Genomic DNA, 14,126 nt, shown 5'->3' with positions numbered 1-14,126 from the left:
CCCAAAGTCAGACAGGTACTTCCCTGCGTCATTTCCAAGTTATAGTCCTAGCAAAGAGGGGGGGAAATCAGTATCCTTCCCTGTCGCCTTCATCGCAGAGGGAGAGAAGGGAAAAAAAAAAAAAAAAAAAAAAAAAAAAAAAAGAAGACAGGTCTATGATGTCTTTGGAAACCGGCTAAAACAAACGGGAAAGTCACCTCTCATTAAAAAAAAAAAAAAAAAAAAAAAAGTGGATATAACGTGCCAAAGCCTGCATTTCCCCAAACCTCCCCATTCCGGAGAAAATAAAATGCCACGGGAAGGCAGAGCCTTTCGCTGGGTGGAGGAGGGATGGAGCGGGGCGCCCGGCTCTGCCCCGCCGCGGTCCCGGCTCGGTGCCGCCGCTCCCCGCAGTTACCGGCAGCGAGACCCGCGCCACGACCGCGGTGTCACGGGTGGGAGGGGGGCTGCCAAAGAGGGGAGGGAGGGCAGGAGGAAGGAAAAAACACCAAAAATTAAACCAGAAGAAACCGCTGCCAAGTGCGGCCGCGGGCGCGGAGCCACGCGCGGCGGCGGCGCCGGGCCCCTCCCGCGCCCCGGGGCGGCTCTGCCCCCCCGGCCCGGGAGCCCGCGGCTCCTCGTCAGGGACCGCGCTGACAAAATCCCCTGCTCGCCTCTACGTAACGCCCTGTCGAAAGCGGACGCCATATTTTGTGTTGCTGATGTCGACATAGACAAACGTAGACATGTTTCCCCCCCACTCCTGCTTTTCCCCCTTCGCCCAAACTTGCGATCGGGAGGCGGCGGGGAGCGGAAAAAGGGCGAGGGGAGGGAGGCTGCACGGCCAAAAATGAAAAACGTAGCCAAAATAATTACCAGCCCACCCCGAACAGCCCTCCCGGCTCCCACCCCCGGCGGTCTCCCCCGCCCTCCCCCCCACCTCCCGGCCCCCGCCGAAGTCCAGGGAACCGGACAGTTTCTGCAGGAGGAAAAGTTGGGTGCGAGCGGTCGGGGCGGGAGCGCCGGCGAGCGTCCGTGCGCAGGGAGGGGGCGGCTGGGGAGCGCCGCGCACCGGGGGAGGGGGCCCCGCCTGGGAAGTTTCCTACCTGCGCCCAGGGCGGCGGCACCGACTGTCCCGGGCGGAGCGGCACCGGGGCTCCGCTCCGCGCCGCTCCGCTCCGTGCGCCGCCCGCGGCCGCGGGACCCCGCGCCCCCCGCCCCCGCCGCGCCGGCCCGCGGGGAACACGCGCGCCCCGCCACGCGCGCACGCACCGGCCCTGCCCCGCCGCGGAAAAAAAAAAAAAGAAAAAAAAAGAGGGGGAGAAAAAAAAAAAAAAGGAAAAAAAAAGGAGAAAAAAAAAAGAGCCCTCGATCGGCGGGGATCTACGCCAAACCCCACATGATCTCTGACGTCAGCCTGCGTATTTGCATACGATACCACCGCCGGCGCGGCCGCCGGGGTCCCTCGGCGCGGCGGAAAGTTGCGCGCGGGGCCGCGCCCCCCCCATGGCCCGCCCGGTCCGGGCGCGCCTCCCGCGGCTCAGCCCCTCCAGCCCTCCCGGCACGCACCCCCTGCCCCGAGCGGGGGCTCCGCCGGGCGCTCCGCTCCCTGCGGTGACACCGCCGGCCCGTGCCCGGCCCGGCCCGTGGCATCGCCGGTCCCCGCCGCGCTCCCCTGCCCGCTCCGCGGACGCAACCGCGCGGACCCTCCCGATCGTTCAGGCGGAGCCGGGGGCGCAGCGGGGGACCCCGGCCCCGGGCGGTTCGAGCGGTGGCGGCGCCGAGGGGGATATGGACCCATGATAGAGGGGCAAGGAGTGAGGAGCCTCGGACCAGCGTCCCGTGGGCTGGAGCTCCCCGTGTAGGGAGGGCAGCGGCTGGACCCTCGTTCCAGGACGTGGGGACGGGACCAGCATCTCTGCATCGCATCCCTGCTGTAGAGGCGGCGGGGGCTGACCCCGCGGTGGGCACGGCGCCGGCAGCCCCAGGGTCTGATGAGGCTGTGCCATTGCCGTGGGACTGCCCCTCGGAAGCGGGACAGGTTACCTGGGGAGGTGGGACGCACTTCTTCATCTTCGGCTTGCGATACAGGCTTTCCAAGCCACAGTCTTTCGGGTGGGCTTCAGGCGGTGGGTTTTTTTTTGTGTTGCTTTGAAGAAGGTGGTGTGTATTTCCAAGGGATGCTACCGCAATCTCTGCTCCTCTGCTGCAACGCAGGAATCCTTTCCCCAATTTAAAACTGCCGTTGAACTCTTTGCCTTTCTTCCAAAGAGATGCAGACAGATAGGATCCAGGCTATTTTCTGTTTACTTCAATGAATTAATTAAAAGAAATAATTTACCGATTGTATCTTGCTACTAGATAGCACACCTTCCAACAAGTCGTGGCTAATAAGACTTAAGAGTAGCATAATCTCACTGTAACTTCAGGGATGTGCTATCTAGACGTGGTATCTTTGATTAGATCTCATTAGATTAATCTTTTAATTCTATTCTTTGTGCTCTACAGGCTTTAATTCTCGGCTTGCTTCGGCTCTCACCCTGCCCCATGACCCAGCAGGTCGGCCGGGCTGCAGCCCTTAGCCCGGCTGAGGGACTTCACTGGGCATGGTTTTGTTTCCCTTCCCCGTGTCGGGCTGGGGACTGGCTCGTGTTCGAGTGTCAGACGAGGAGCTCTAAGTTATTGCAACTGAATAATCGCAGAAGAACGTAAATATGTCAAAGCAGTGTCAAGAGATTTCTTTGCAGGGATACCCTTATCTGAGTAGGCGTGTTTCTGACTGCCTGACTGAGTATAGTCTCTCTCTGTAAGTACTTGATAACAGGATGGATTCCTTCCTTGCTGCCTCCAGCCCCGAGATTCCTGCTAACTTCGCTTTCCAGAGGGAGGCTGTTGGGCAGGGACAAGCTTGGGTATAATCTCTGCACTTGGGGCACGGAAGGTGCCCCTTAAATCTTGCTGATACTCATCAAACTCTGGTGTTCGTCCCGAAAGCTGTTGGTGGTTTTGATATTTTTTAATGGAAATTTCTTTGTCTTTTAAATATTTCTGGATACATTGTGTTTAACTCTTCAGTAGCTGTCCACCCCTGAAAACGTTTCTGAATTTTGAATACTCGTGTGCAAAAAAAAAGAAAAGTTATTTTAGAGCACAAAGATTTTCCTCCAGGATACACATTTTTTTTACTGTCTTAAATTCCTTTTCTACGATCTAGAAAAGAGACAAGCCTAAGTGTTTTAGTAAGACGACTATACTTTTGAGTATAAAATGTTCTTGAAAGGGTAGATCAATAGAAGAGCAGGTGAAAAATCATCTGTTTGCTGTTGTCCTAAGTGACACGTCCTTCGAGGCCTGTTTAGCTTTTCTTGCATTTCCAAATGCAGAAGGTTCTTTGACTGATTAGGCGATTCAAGTGCAAAAAAGGGCTGTCGGTGGGAGCCAGGTGTGGGATTTCAGACCTTAAACCCGGGTTGTAACAAAGGCAGTTTTAACCTGTGGCCAAAGAGATCTCTGCACCAAGTAAGGCCCACAGTGAGGCTTAGCCCACCTTCCCCAGAATTGTGGATGGTGCCACACAAATTAGGATCTGGAAGGTCATTAAAAATGAGGCATAATTCACTGTATTTAAGATGAAGAGGATGTGGGTTTAAAATTGGAGCAATTGTTATTACTATCCTATATGAATAAACTACTGACAACTATTTGAGCAGGTGTGTGTTCGATGTTCCTGCTAGAGAAGCTGCTCACACTGTGTCATCTAACTCCAAGAATACCTGCTTGTGTCTGACTTGGCATTTCCCACACGGAGGCACAAAATACAGTGCACAGAGATTGGTTTTGTGAATGTTTTTTGACCTGGTCATCACATTCCTCCTCTGAATCTTGGGCAGTGGGACAAGCAGGCTGTGTGGCATCTCTACCTGGATGCTGTCATTCAGGAGACTTGTAGTTGGTTGGTTAGCTCTGATTCTGTCAAATTTATTTGGAGTTAAGTGAAATGATCGAAGATGTACTGAGAGATGGCAGAATGGTGTTTAAGATTAGAGTTTATAATTACAAAAGCCTCGATTCCTTGGGAAGTCATGCAATTAAAAAAGTATCAGTGATGAATGCAATTGGAATACTCTTACAAAGTCTCAGTATTCATTTATAAAAACCTAACATTAACATGACGCGGGGTAACATAGCAAAATGGAAATTGCTTTTGCAGAATATGCAAAAGGAAATTTGCAATTTTAAATTTCTTTTGCATAAGGCTTCTCTTTTTAATTAATAGCACAATGAAAGCCACACTGATTACAAAGCACAGTGAACATGCATGCACAATTTCCCAGCAAAGTGAGGGCAGAGTACTTGCTTGCTTTAAATCTAGTGCCCTCTCTATTCCTTCGTGCACCGTCTCTGGGTTTAAGGTGACATCTGCTCCACAAAGTCCTCAGATGAAGTTGCAGTCTTGTCTGTGAAATAATGCCTTGGTCAGACATAATGAACTGTGTACTGATGGGTAGTTTTCTTACAGTGTGGATATGAGTGTCTGACATATGTATTGTCACATACATTTCAGTCTTTTTCAGTTTAATGGTTTTTTTCTGACTGTTTAATCCTGTGAAATTGCAGGCTGAGTCAGCATTACAGATCTAATTCCTTGTCTTGGAGGTACAGCTCGGACTTTTGCTCTGAAGGTACTGCATAAATATCATAAAAGGGAATGTACATCCTCTAAGCACTACAACGGGCATGCAAATAAAAGAAGTCTTTTCTGTTGAGTGCATGGCTACATGTTTCTCATTTTTATGCTGGCCTAACTCTGTGAGATAAGTGGAGTTTTGCCTACAGGACGTAGCAGCAAACAGGTAGGCTGTGAGCTTTGGAATGGATGTGTTTGCTTCTCCCAGGACAGTGAACCAGCCCTTGGCTGCTGGACCAAGTTACTGCATTGGAGCTGGTTTTGGGAAGAACCAAACTCAGCTTCTGTTGTTAATTTTACACCTTGCTCCCATCTCCTCTTCCACCCAGTTCTCCTAACCCTGCATGGGCATAGAGATTTACTGGCTCTCTGTTTTTAATGCCACTTCAGTAATGGAATCAGGCTTATTATACAATCAGAAGGAGAAATTAAGGTAAAAACAAATAAAAAAGAAGTCAGCAGACGAACACTGCTATCGTTTTCCCCTCTCTTGCGGAGACCTTGATCCTGCTGAGGGCAGGAAGTGGTGCTTGACCGGTGGTGTGCACATCAATGGCTGAGAAACAAAGCTCTTTAGCCTGATGGGGTTTTTTCACCAGCCCAGCAAAACAGCTTCCCAAAGCAAGCTTTCTCCTTTGCTAAAAGGCTTTGTCGCTCCTATCAGTGTTCTCAATCACCGGCGTGTGCAAATGCAAGCTGAAGTAGTAAGCACCGATCAGATGTGCTGTCTGCAAAATGAGATGTTAACATGAATGCACAGAAAAGGAAAACAATATCAAGGTCTGATCCAATTATAAGGGCTGATCTTATGATTTGTAGTGTCCTTAAGCTGGGGGAAGCTGTCACAAGGCAAGATGCCTCCTCTCCTGGAAGAAGGGCTGATGGGGAGGATTAGTTGCTAAGCCTGGATGGAGAGGATCCCCTGAACACAACCTCCCCAAGCATTTGCACTCATCGCCTGAGCTTAAGATGGGTCCTGGCAAGAGGCACGCAGGCATCTGTCTTTTTCTGTTTCAAAAACTCCAGGAGAGCTGATCACTTATCACGGGAACCATCTGGCTTATTCTTACAGAGATCAACAGTTAGTCACTGAATGAACAAGGAACAAGCTGCATTGAAGTCTGCTCTCCCCATTAAATATGAGGACTCAGCCCAAGGTCTCTGAAGCACCACGTGCTTTGCCTGCTGCAGGCAGAAGGGAGAGAGATTTAATTCTGCCTTGAGGTTGCTGGGCTGCTGTCATGTGTTAGAGAGCTTCTGTGGGGAGCTGGGGATGTTGGCGTCTCTGCAGTGAGCTGTGGTGGCCACGAGGATGGGACCCGAGGCCTTGCTGCCTCAAGGTCACCTCTGCCAGGGATGGAGAAGCCCGAGGAGGGAGCAGGGCTGCACCATGGCTGTCTGGAAAGCTCGACACCGTCTGCTCTGCCTCCCGTGCTCACTGTTGATCTCAGTTCCCAAGTGCCAGGGCAAGAGTGGGGATGGGTTATTGTTCTGGGACAGTTGTGAGGGTGCAGGACCAGGCCAGCATAGGCTGCTGAGGGTCTGTGCTGCTGGGCTGTGAAACCTAGGGAGCCAAGGTGTTTCACTCTTACCTTTGAGGAGTAAAACTCCACCTTGTCCCTGAAAGGTTGCAAGCACATCTGTGTGCTCTTTGTGCTTCATTAAGAAGGTCCATAGAAATAACAGAGGCAGCTCCTTGCTAAAAACTTCTGAAGTCAGGCTGTCACTGCACTGACTTGTGTTGGGCAGTCAGTGTTTTAATGGAGCCTTTGGCAGCCTCTGCCTGCCCTCTGCCATTCCTGTCAGGTCCCTGTGAGGGGTGGCTGGCTTTGAAATGCACTGATGCACCAGGGGGGCTTTGCTCAGCCACTGCTGCTCTGGGCCTCCTGTAGCCAAGCAGGCTCCAGACTTCTTTGGACTTATCAGTGACCTGACAAGCTCAGTGAACTTGGAGCAGCAGCTTGGCCTTTCTTGTGGATGGCCTGCAGATCTCACGTGAGTGCTATAACCTTAGCTGAGAGTGACAGTTTGGGGATTTTTCTTCTCTTTTCAATGTTTTTTAATTTTTTTCTATTGCTCTTGCTAATTACTAAAGCAATTTTTAAAATTTAAATGAGGGCTTCCTCCCTCACAGCCCATCTGCTGTGAAATCACAGCGCACATCCTTTGTGACAGTTCAAGCATTGCCATGGCAACGTGCTGTGATGTGATCAGCCCTGAGTTATGACCTCACTGCGGGACCAGGCAGGCCAGGTTGCTTTGGCAGAAGGAATAAAAACCAACTTCTGTATTAACAAAAGTGGTATCTCGGTTATGAGCTAGTGAGATTTGTCCTGGACTAAAAGCCAGGCTAAATCCCTTTCTGGAGCTTTTTACAGGACTTCAGTGCTAGGGCTTGGCAGGGGCATCCACTTGAGAAATCATCTATTTGTTTCCATAGAGAAAGTTACTTTCTTTGAGAAGTCTTTCCCACCAGTTTATGACACTATTTCAGTAGAAATTCTTTGAATTTTTAAGACTTTTTATGTATTTTTTTCCTTCCCTGTTTATCTATAGTGCTGGAGAATGAACTCTCTTTTTCCTATTTGGAGGCAGGTGCTGCCATGGCCAGTGGCAATGCATACTTCACCTGTGCTCCCCCGTGGCTTTGTCCCGACCCCATCCAGAAGATAACAGGGCTGGGGTGAGTAGTTTGACTTTCTGAGGCATTCATCTCTCACCTCCCTGCTGAGCCTGGCGTGAAGGGTGACAGGGCTGCAAGCCTTTGTGGACAACTGGAGTGGATTAGTGACCAAAGACTGCCCAGCAGGTGTCATATCCAGTGTTATCCATTTCCAATTAACCAAAGACCTGGTTCAGAGCCCCTGGTTCAAAGTAGGGGATTATTTAAATTTTTTTTTTCTTGTGTGACTCCTGCTGATTTTGGATCAGACTTTAACTGTCAAACTGAGCCTGCTCTTCAGGAAGCTATTTACACATGAAACTAATTCACCAAGACAGCTTGTATATTTATCTCTACTGTAGAATGTGTTTCACAATGTGTCTTTATCTGTCCATTATATAGAATACAGCATCTTTAGACCGATGGTGCAAACAGAATTGATGGGGCTCTTTGGTAATTCTAGAGGGACTGGTGATACAATTTGCCACCTCTCTGGAGACCTGGATGCTTTGCAGGCAGCCTAGTTTCTCTATTTTATTTCATGCTGTTTATGAGGATTTAAACAATACATGGCTATTAAATTACATGTATTAGCTGAGGGAAGGGAGGGAGGGACTCTGGGGAAAAGGATGTAGTTCCAAGTGGCACACTCTGCACAGAAGTATTTCACAGTATTAGACTTTCAAGTGTTAAGATTTTGTGGTCAATTTATCTGATGGTATTAGCTAGGGGACCACAGTGGGTCTGCCATGCCAAGGTCTGTGGGGTGATGGAAGAGCACACAGTCCTTGGTTGCTGTAGGACTCCTGTCCCTTAGGGCAGAGCTGGTACATAAGGCTACAATCCTCTCACACATCTGTTCCTCCCCTGTCCCTTTCTGAACAATCAGTGTAGCCCCAGTGCATTATTGATCAGGCCATTTAACTTTGCACTGATGACTCTGCTTTACCTGTTGAGTCAGAGAGCTGACAAATGGTTGCTGTAGTTTTGTCTTTAAGCCATTTTGGAAAGACAGCCTTGAAGATCTCCGTAATTTTTAGGCTCATAACCAAAAGGGGAACAGAGGGGGAAGGACTCAAGTGTCCTTCCAATAATTGTCTCCCTCCAAAACTGTCCTTAAAAATACTCCCTGGTTTAGCCTCTTTATGCCATTTTACAGCCTCCAGCAAGTTTTTACAGCTGAGCTACTTTCCAGCCCCAGAAATTGTGGCACAGCCCCTGAACTATTGAAGTGCAAATGACTTGACCGTAATCTAGGAAGATTCAGGAGAAACAGGTCAGATGTTACACTAAACACTTATGGCAACATATTTCAACAGCAGGAGGACAGAAGCAAGTTTTACCCTGGTCAGGTTTAATGTGAAAAGATAAAAATCTATTTTCTGAAGGTGAATGCCATCAGGTCTTTGGTTGTGCAGGCTCAAAAATAACAATCCTTCTGTAACTCTGTGTAAACCAGAGCCTTAAGGTACTTATAATATTAACTTCATAAGCTTCACAGCACACTCATGGTATCAGCCCCTATGGTTATCTCAATTTATTGGTGAGAAAGCAGAGCTTGAGAAAACTGGAGACAAGGTCTCCAGCAGCTTTGCCTATGGCCAAACATTTATAAAAACCAGTGCCAGCATTGGGGCTCCTGGGACTTTTGGCAACCCCATGCAAGGGACTCATGGCACAGCCAGATCCCTGGAGGCTAAAGCCACTGGCTTGGCTGTGCTGCATGTTGTTCACCCATTGCTGACACCACGAGGAAGGCTTGGCTGGGTTCCTGCAGGTTGAGGTAAATATTTATGAGATTGACCTGGATCTCAGCAGTGGCAGTAGGAATTTTCCTGCTTTCACAGAAAAGTGCTTCCATACCACTCTCAGAAATATAACAGCAGTATCACAGTGCTACAGAAACAATTTGGAGTCTTTATCCTACTGGGGCTCAGCCAAGAGTTTGTATCATTTTCTTAGTGAGACACCTGCCCTTAGGTCCTCAGCACACAGATTTCCCCTGCATGCTGGGTTAGCTCCAGGATTTTGTTTTGCTGCAAGGCCATGCTAGTAAAAGCTTCTCGAAGTTTTGGAAAGCTGGATTTGCAAAGCTAGCTCCTGGATAACATGGTAAATTGCAGGTTAGGCTGTGTGCATTTACTGCAACTAAAGGGAAATGGTTTTTTCTGATCTTGAAAATCCCCAAAAGGCAGCTTTATCGGGGAAAAATATTTTGTCACAGTATCCACCTTAAATGGCACCCTAGACCAGTGACAAATTTATGGTGACATTTTTCAACTGAGATGGTTAACTCATGTGCTCCCTGTAAAATACTGATTTTCCTGCACTTTGAGAGTGTCTGGAGGAAAAAAGATACTGTATATGAAACCTGATTTGTAAAAACAATGTGCCTATTGCTTCAGTCTCTGGGTGCATTTACATTAAAAGACACAAATTAAGTTAACATGATGCTGCCAACAACTGTGTTTTATCCAGGACTGCGCAGACAGGACAGGATTTAGCTTTTTAATGGATGGGTGGCATTTTAGGGGGAAGCTTGGAAAAGGTGGGGGGGACACACTAACAGAGTAAGAGATAAAGGTGTATACCTTTATGAAGGCATGTTCATGCATTTTGCTGCCTATGAACTGTAAATTATCATTTGGTTTCAGAAAGACTCTTTCTAATATTAGGGGACGAAGATAAGAGAACCCTTTGTCCCAATACAGTGAATTTATTTGCAAGAGTTTTTGGAATTCAGTAATAGAAGGAAAAATAAATATAGATTTTCTATATGTTTTCCTTAATGCTCTAATATTGGTTTCAGAGAAATGCTGGGATCTGTTGCCTGGAGGGGAGGTGGGAGAGGGATTAATTCCTGTCCAGGTCCTATTCACTGCTTTTACTTTTGTCTTAACACATTAATGAAGTACATTTAAAAATAATTAGTATGCTAAGGAGGGTGTGATGGATACCAAATTTGATGCATAGTTGTACAAATGAAGATTAATATTAGTCATATCTGTATGATTTAATGAAGGATATAATGCCACCTGCTGTGTGGTGGAATCAAATTACTCTTTTTTTTTTTGGTTGTTTTTGACTAGTTCTGGAAAGAAAATTAATTTGAACTAAGCTAATTTCCCTTTAATGTCTTGGATTTGTAATTAAAGATTCACATGTAGCAGTTAAGCATAAATAGTGTGTAAAATCACACATAGGAGAGGCCTATGATGTTAACCCACCATTCCCCAGAGGATACAGCACCCAGCATCTTCTAGCTGAGATTAGTAGTAACTTCATTTTCTTCTCTGTGGACTTGCAAGACATCCCCATGCATTTCCCTGATTTTTTACAGGTACAAGAGAACATCCCTTGGCGGCCAAGTCTTGGGCTGGTACTCACAGAGCAGTGCCAGAAGGAGATGTACATCCCTACACTTGGTGTGTGGCCCTTGCTGGAGCCAGTGCAGGGCCAGGCTGGGCTGGGACCCCTCTTTGGTGGCTGCTGCCCCATCATCTCCCAAGCCAGGTGTGGCATCTGAATCCCAAGAGAAGCAGTGATGCTTGGAGAGGAGTCTCTGCTGGAAGCAGACCACAAGTGGCATCAAAAGGAGCCATTAAAGCCCAAGCTGTGGCTTGGATCTGTTGCCCCTGTGGGCCTTTCTGGAGACCTGGAGTTTTTGGCTGATGGGTTGCTTTGCAGCTCAGGATGGCCAGTGCAGCCAGAGCTGCTGTGCTGGAGTGTGCTGTGCCTCCTTGCTGTGTCTAAAGGCTGCGTGGCCTAACTGCTGGATGGCATATTGCACATGGCAGACTGGCAAGCAGTGGTAACAAAATGATTTTGTCCCCCAACAAAGTTAATTGAATGAGATTTAGTGTTGCTAAGAGATTTGGACTGCATCCCTCCAACTTCAGGAGATTAGGCTGCCAAGCAGGAGGCACTGCAGAGGGGCTGGCCCCATGCCAGTAAACAAAGCTTTATCAGGATGATATGTTAATATTTGTGTGTACTGTAAAATTAAAAAAAAATAAAAAGGGAGGGGCAGAGTGGTGGACTGCCTCATCTGCTACTCTGGCATAGAAAGTCCCATTGAAGCTGATGGTAACACGCTTATGCTTCTGCAAAAAATGTTAGTGATTTCAAAACAGCTTGGTTGCAATGGAAAACAGATGCCTAATGCAGTCCACCTTCATCTGTGGTTCAGCAGATCTTACATGGGAAAATATTTGTCTAATGAGAAGGCCCAGAGGCCTCAGTTGACATCAGAGTTGAGTTTGGTGAGGGGCTTCTTTGGGATGCAGCAGTGCTGACTCAGCAGGCTGTGGATGGATAGAGGATTTCACTGCCTGGGCACCAAGCTGGCCAGGCCTGGGTTCAACTGGAAAACTCTGTGAGCATGTGAGTGTAAGGCTGCACTTGAGGTGACAAACCATGATGAAAAGCTCAGCATGCAGGGAAAAAAGTGAATGAACTGATCAGAAATGCAGGCAGTGGTGAGACTCTTGGTTTCTTTCACCTGACACAATACGGACAGGGAAAATGCCAGGAGCACCGCAGGGGATCTTGCAGACTGAGAAGGTGCTCCTGAATTTCATCTGGACTTTGGACAATTAAAACATCAAAGCTGGTGCCAAAATGTATTTTTCTGAATTAATTGCTGGAAGGAAGTTAATGGGAGAAGATAATGGAGTAGATGCTGAAAGTAAGAAACAACAGGATGGTCAGGAGGGAATTCCCTGTTGGCTTAGCTGGTGATGTGTGCCATGGTTAGAAGAAATGTTTTCTGGATGTGGATGTGTGTGAGATGTTTGAGAAGGCCCCTGGCAGTACTCCTGACTTGCTTACAGGTGTTCACCCTGGGGATTTGGGGGAAGTGGATCTGAGTGTGCTGGGTGCTGGAAGGACACATGGATGGGTGTGGAGCGTCACCACTTCAGTGACAGCTGACCTGAATCTTATCAGAATCTGTAGTGATATTTTCATCTGAGGACCACTGCAAATGTGGCTCATCTGGTGACCACAGCATCAAAGTGTAGCATGGACTTCTTTCACCATATGAATCCTTCAGGACCTGCACAGATGTTGGGAGAAAGGGGAAGACCTTGGGGTTTTGTGAGATAAAGGACAGCACAGCCCACAGAGCTTAACAGTTTTAGCTGCAGCTGTAACACAGGAGCTACAGCTTTCCTTTTTTGCCAATAGACAGGTAAGGCCTGGGCTGTCCAGATCACACCTTTCCTTCTCTTCCAACTTACTGCCTGCCTTCTTAAGCACTTTGCCTAAAATCCTGGTCCCAGTGAGGCAGAATGGCAAATATCCCATTGGCTTGGTGGGACAGGTGCTATTTCTCAGCTACAGTGACACACTTGCCCTCTTCACTGGATAAACTCTGAACCTACACATCCACAAGTCACATAAAGACACACTGAGGTCACAGGAAATCCTTATTTTTGGTATAAAGAACAATCTATAGGCTGACTCAGCTAATCTTTAGATCACTGATAGGAAGAGTAAGGCTTGGGAGCCTCAGCCCAGAGACAAGTTCAAGTCCAGCCTGATTAACTGCTGTCCTCTGTCTCTAAAGCACAGATCAGATGTGTTTGCATGGGTTTTAGTAGACAAGTTTTACACCTACAAGATGTTTCCTCTTTGCTACCCCTGATCTGCCAGCACTGGGGTGAGGTACACGTGTAACATTTGTGCTGTTTTATAGCCTGCAAGCCTGCTCAATCCCTGAAAGACCCAGACTCCAGGAGAGGGGATGAGGAATGCATCAAGCATTTATTGGCTTGGCAGCTGATAGCTGGGTGAACATAGGTGCTTGTGTATGTCCCATTATCTGGCTCTGGGAATAAGGAGATGATTCACTCCAAGTGCTTTGTCACAGCTCCACGTCAGAAGGGAACTATAGAGAAAACTTATCTCAGGACTGCCTTGACTTTTTCAGATTTGAATAATTATGTGGATCCAATTGGTTGTAAGTTTCACATTCCTTTAATGAGGCTTTTCCATCTCAATAGTCAGTTGTTTGCACAGAAAAACTCCCACTTCATATTATTTCTTATTGCCCTAGGCTGCATGTGTCTAATTTTTCCTGTATCCCAGAAATGCTCTCTCCAGCATTTGGGAGGATTCAGTTTGAGTGCTGCCCTGCCTTCTTGAGTGCTCAGGAAACACAGAGCAGCACTCTGTGCTGGCATACAACAACAGGAGCTAAGAAGCCTAAAGCTAAACTCAAATTCATCCTGGTGGAAACTTTATTATAGTGGATGAACTATATCACTGAAGAAAAGCTGGATTTATCTCCAAACACCACATCTCCCAACTCCATAGGAGTTCAAATGAGCTAATCCTAACAACTTTAAATGATGTAAGGCAACTTTCAGTCCAAAAGCCTTTTCTCCTGTCAATTTTCTCCTGTGACTTTTCTCCATTTGTGTGTCTTTCCATGGTCAACTGGCATCAGTAGCAGAGAGGGAGGAAAATAATAACTACAGCAGTCACTGCCAGAGCAAAAAGGGAAGTGTGCAACTTTTTTTTTGTAATGTCCAGAGAGGGAAAAACCATGAGCACAAAACTTGTGTGCTGAGTTTAATCTTAACATTCCTTCTAGTAAGGACTGATGTTGTATTTAAAAAGTTAATTGTTAAAAACAGACCTTATATTAAAAGTATTAAAATAATATTGAAATTATTTTCTCTGGCTTAAGAAACACCAGCAGAAGGTTCTTTGTTCATATTTTTCTTTTTTCTCTGGGTTGCAAGGATTGATTTATCCGTTCCAGTAAAATGCTGGTACTGAGACCATCACCAG

The 14,126-nt window shown here is 47.4% G+C and overlaps 1 protein-coding gene across 2 annotated transcripts in view; it reads right to left on the bottom strand.

Annotated features, from left to right (window-relative positions):
• Positions 1-1,158, bottom strand: part of ZHX2 (zinc fingers and homeoboxes 2) — a 74,296-nt gene extending 73,138 nt beyond the window's left edge. Inside the window, exon 1 of one of the 2 annotated variants that reach the window (XM_063173611.1) lies at positions 1,086-1,158. The gene's annotated coding sequence lies outside the window, so the exon portion shown is untranslated. The remainder of the gene's footprint in view (positions 1-1,085) is intronic. The other variant, XM_063173592.1, reaches the window with a different exon arrangement.
• Positions 1,159-14,126: the final 12,968 nt, after the last annotated feature.

The sequence above is a fragment of the Melospiza melodia genome, chromosome 1 (genome assembly GCF_035770615.1).
Source record: "Melospiza melodia melodia isolate bMelMel2 chromosome 1, bMelMel2.pri, whole genome shotgun sequence".
Taxonomy (NCBI): domain Eukaryota; kingdom Metazoa; phylum Chordata; class Aves; order Passeriformes; family Passerellidae; genus Melospiza; species Melospiza melodia.
The sequence above is the reverse complement of the archived record's forward strand: the minus strand, read 5'-3'. Positions and strand labels throughout refer to the sequence as shown.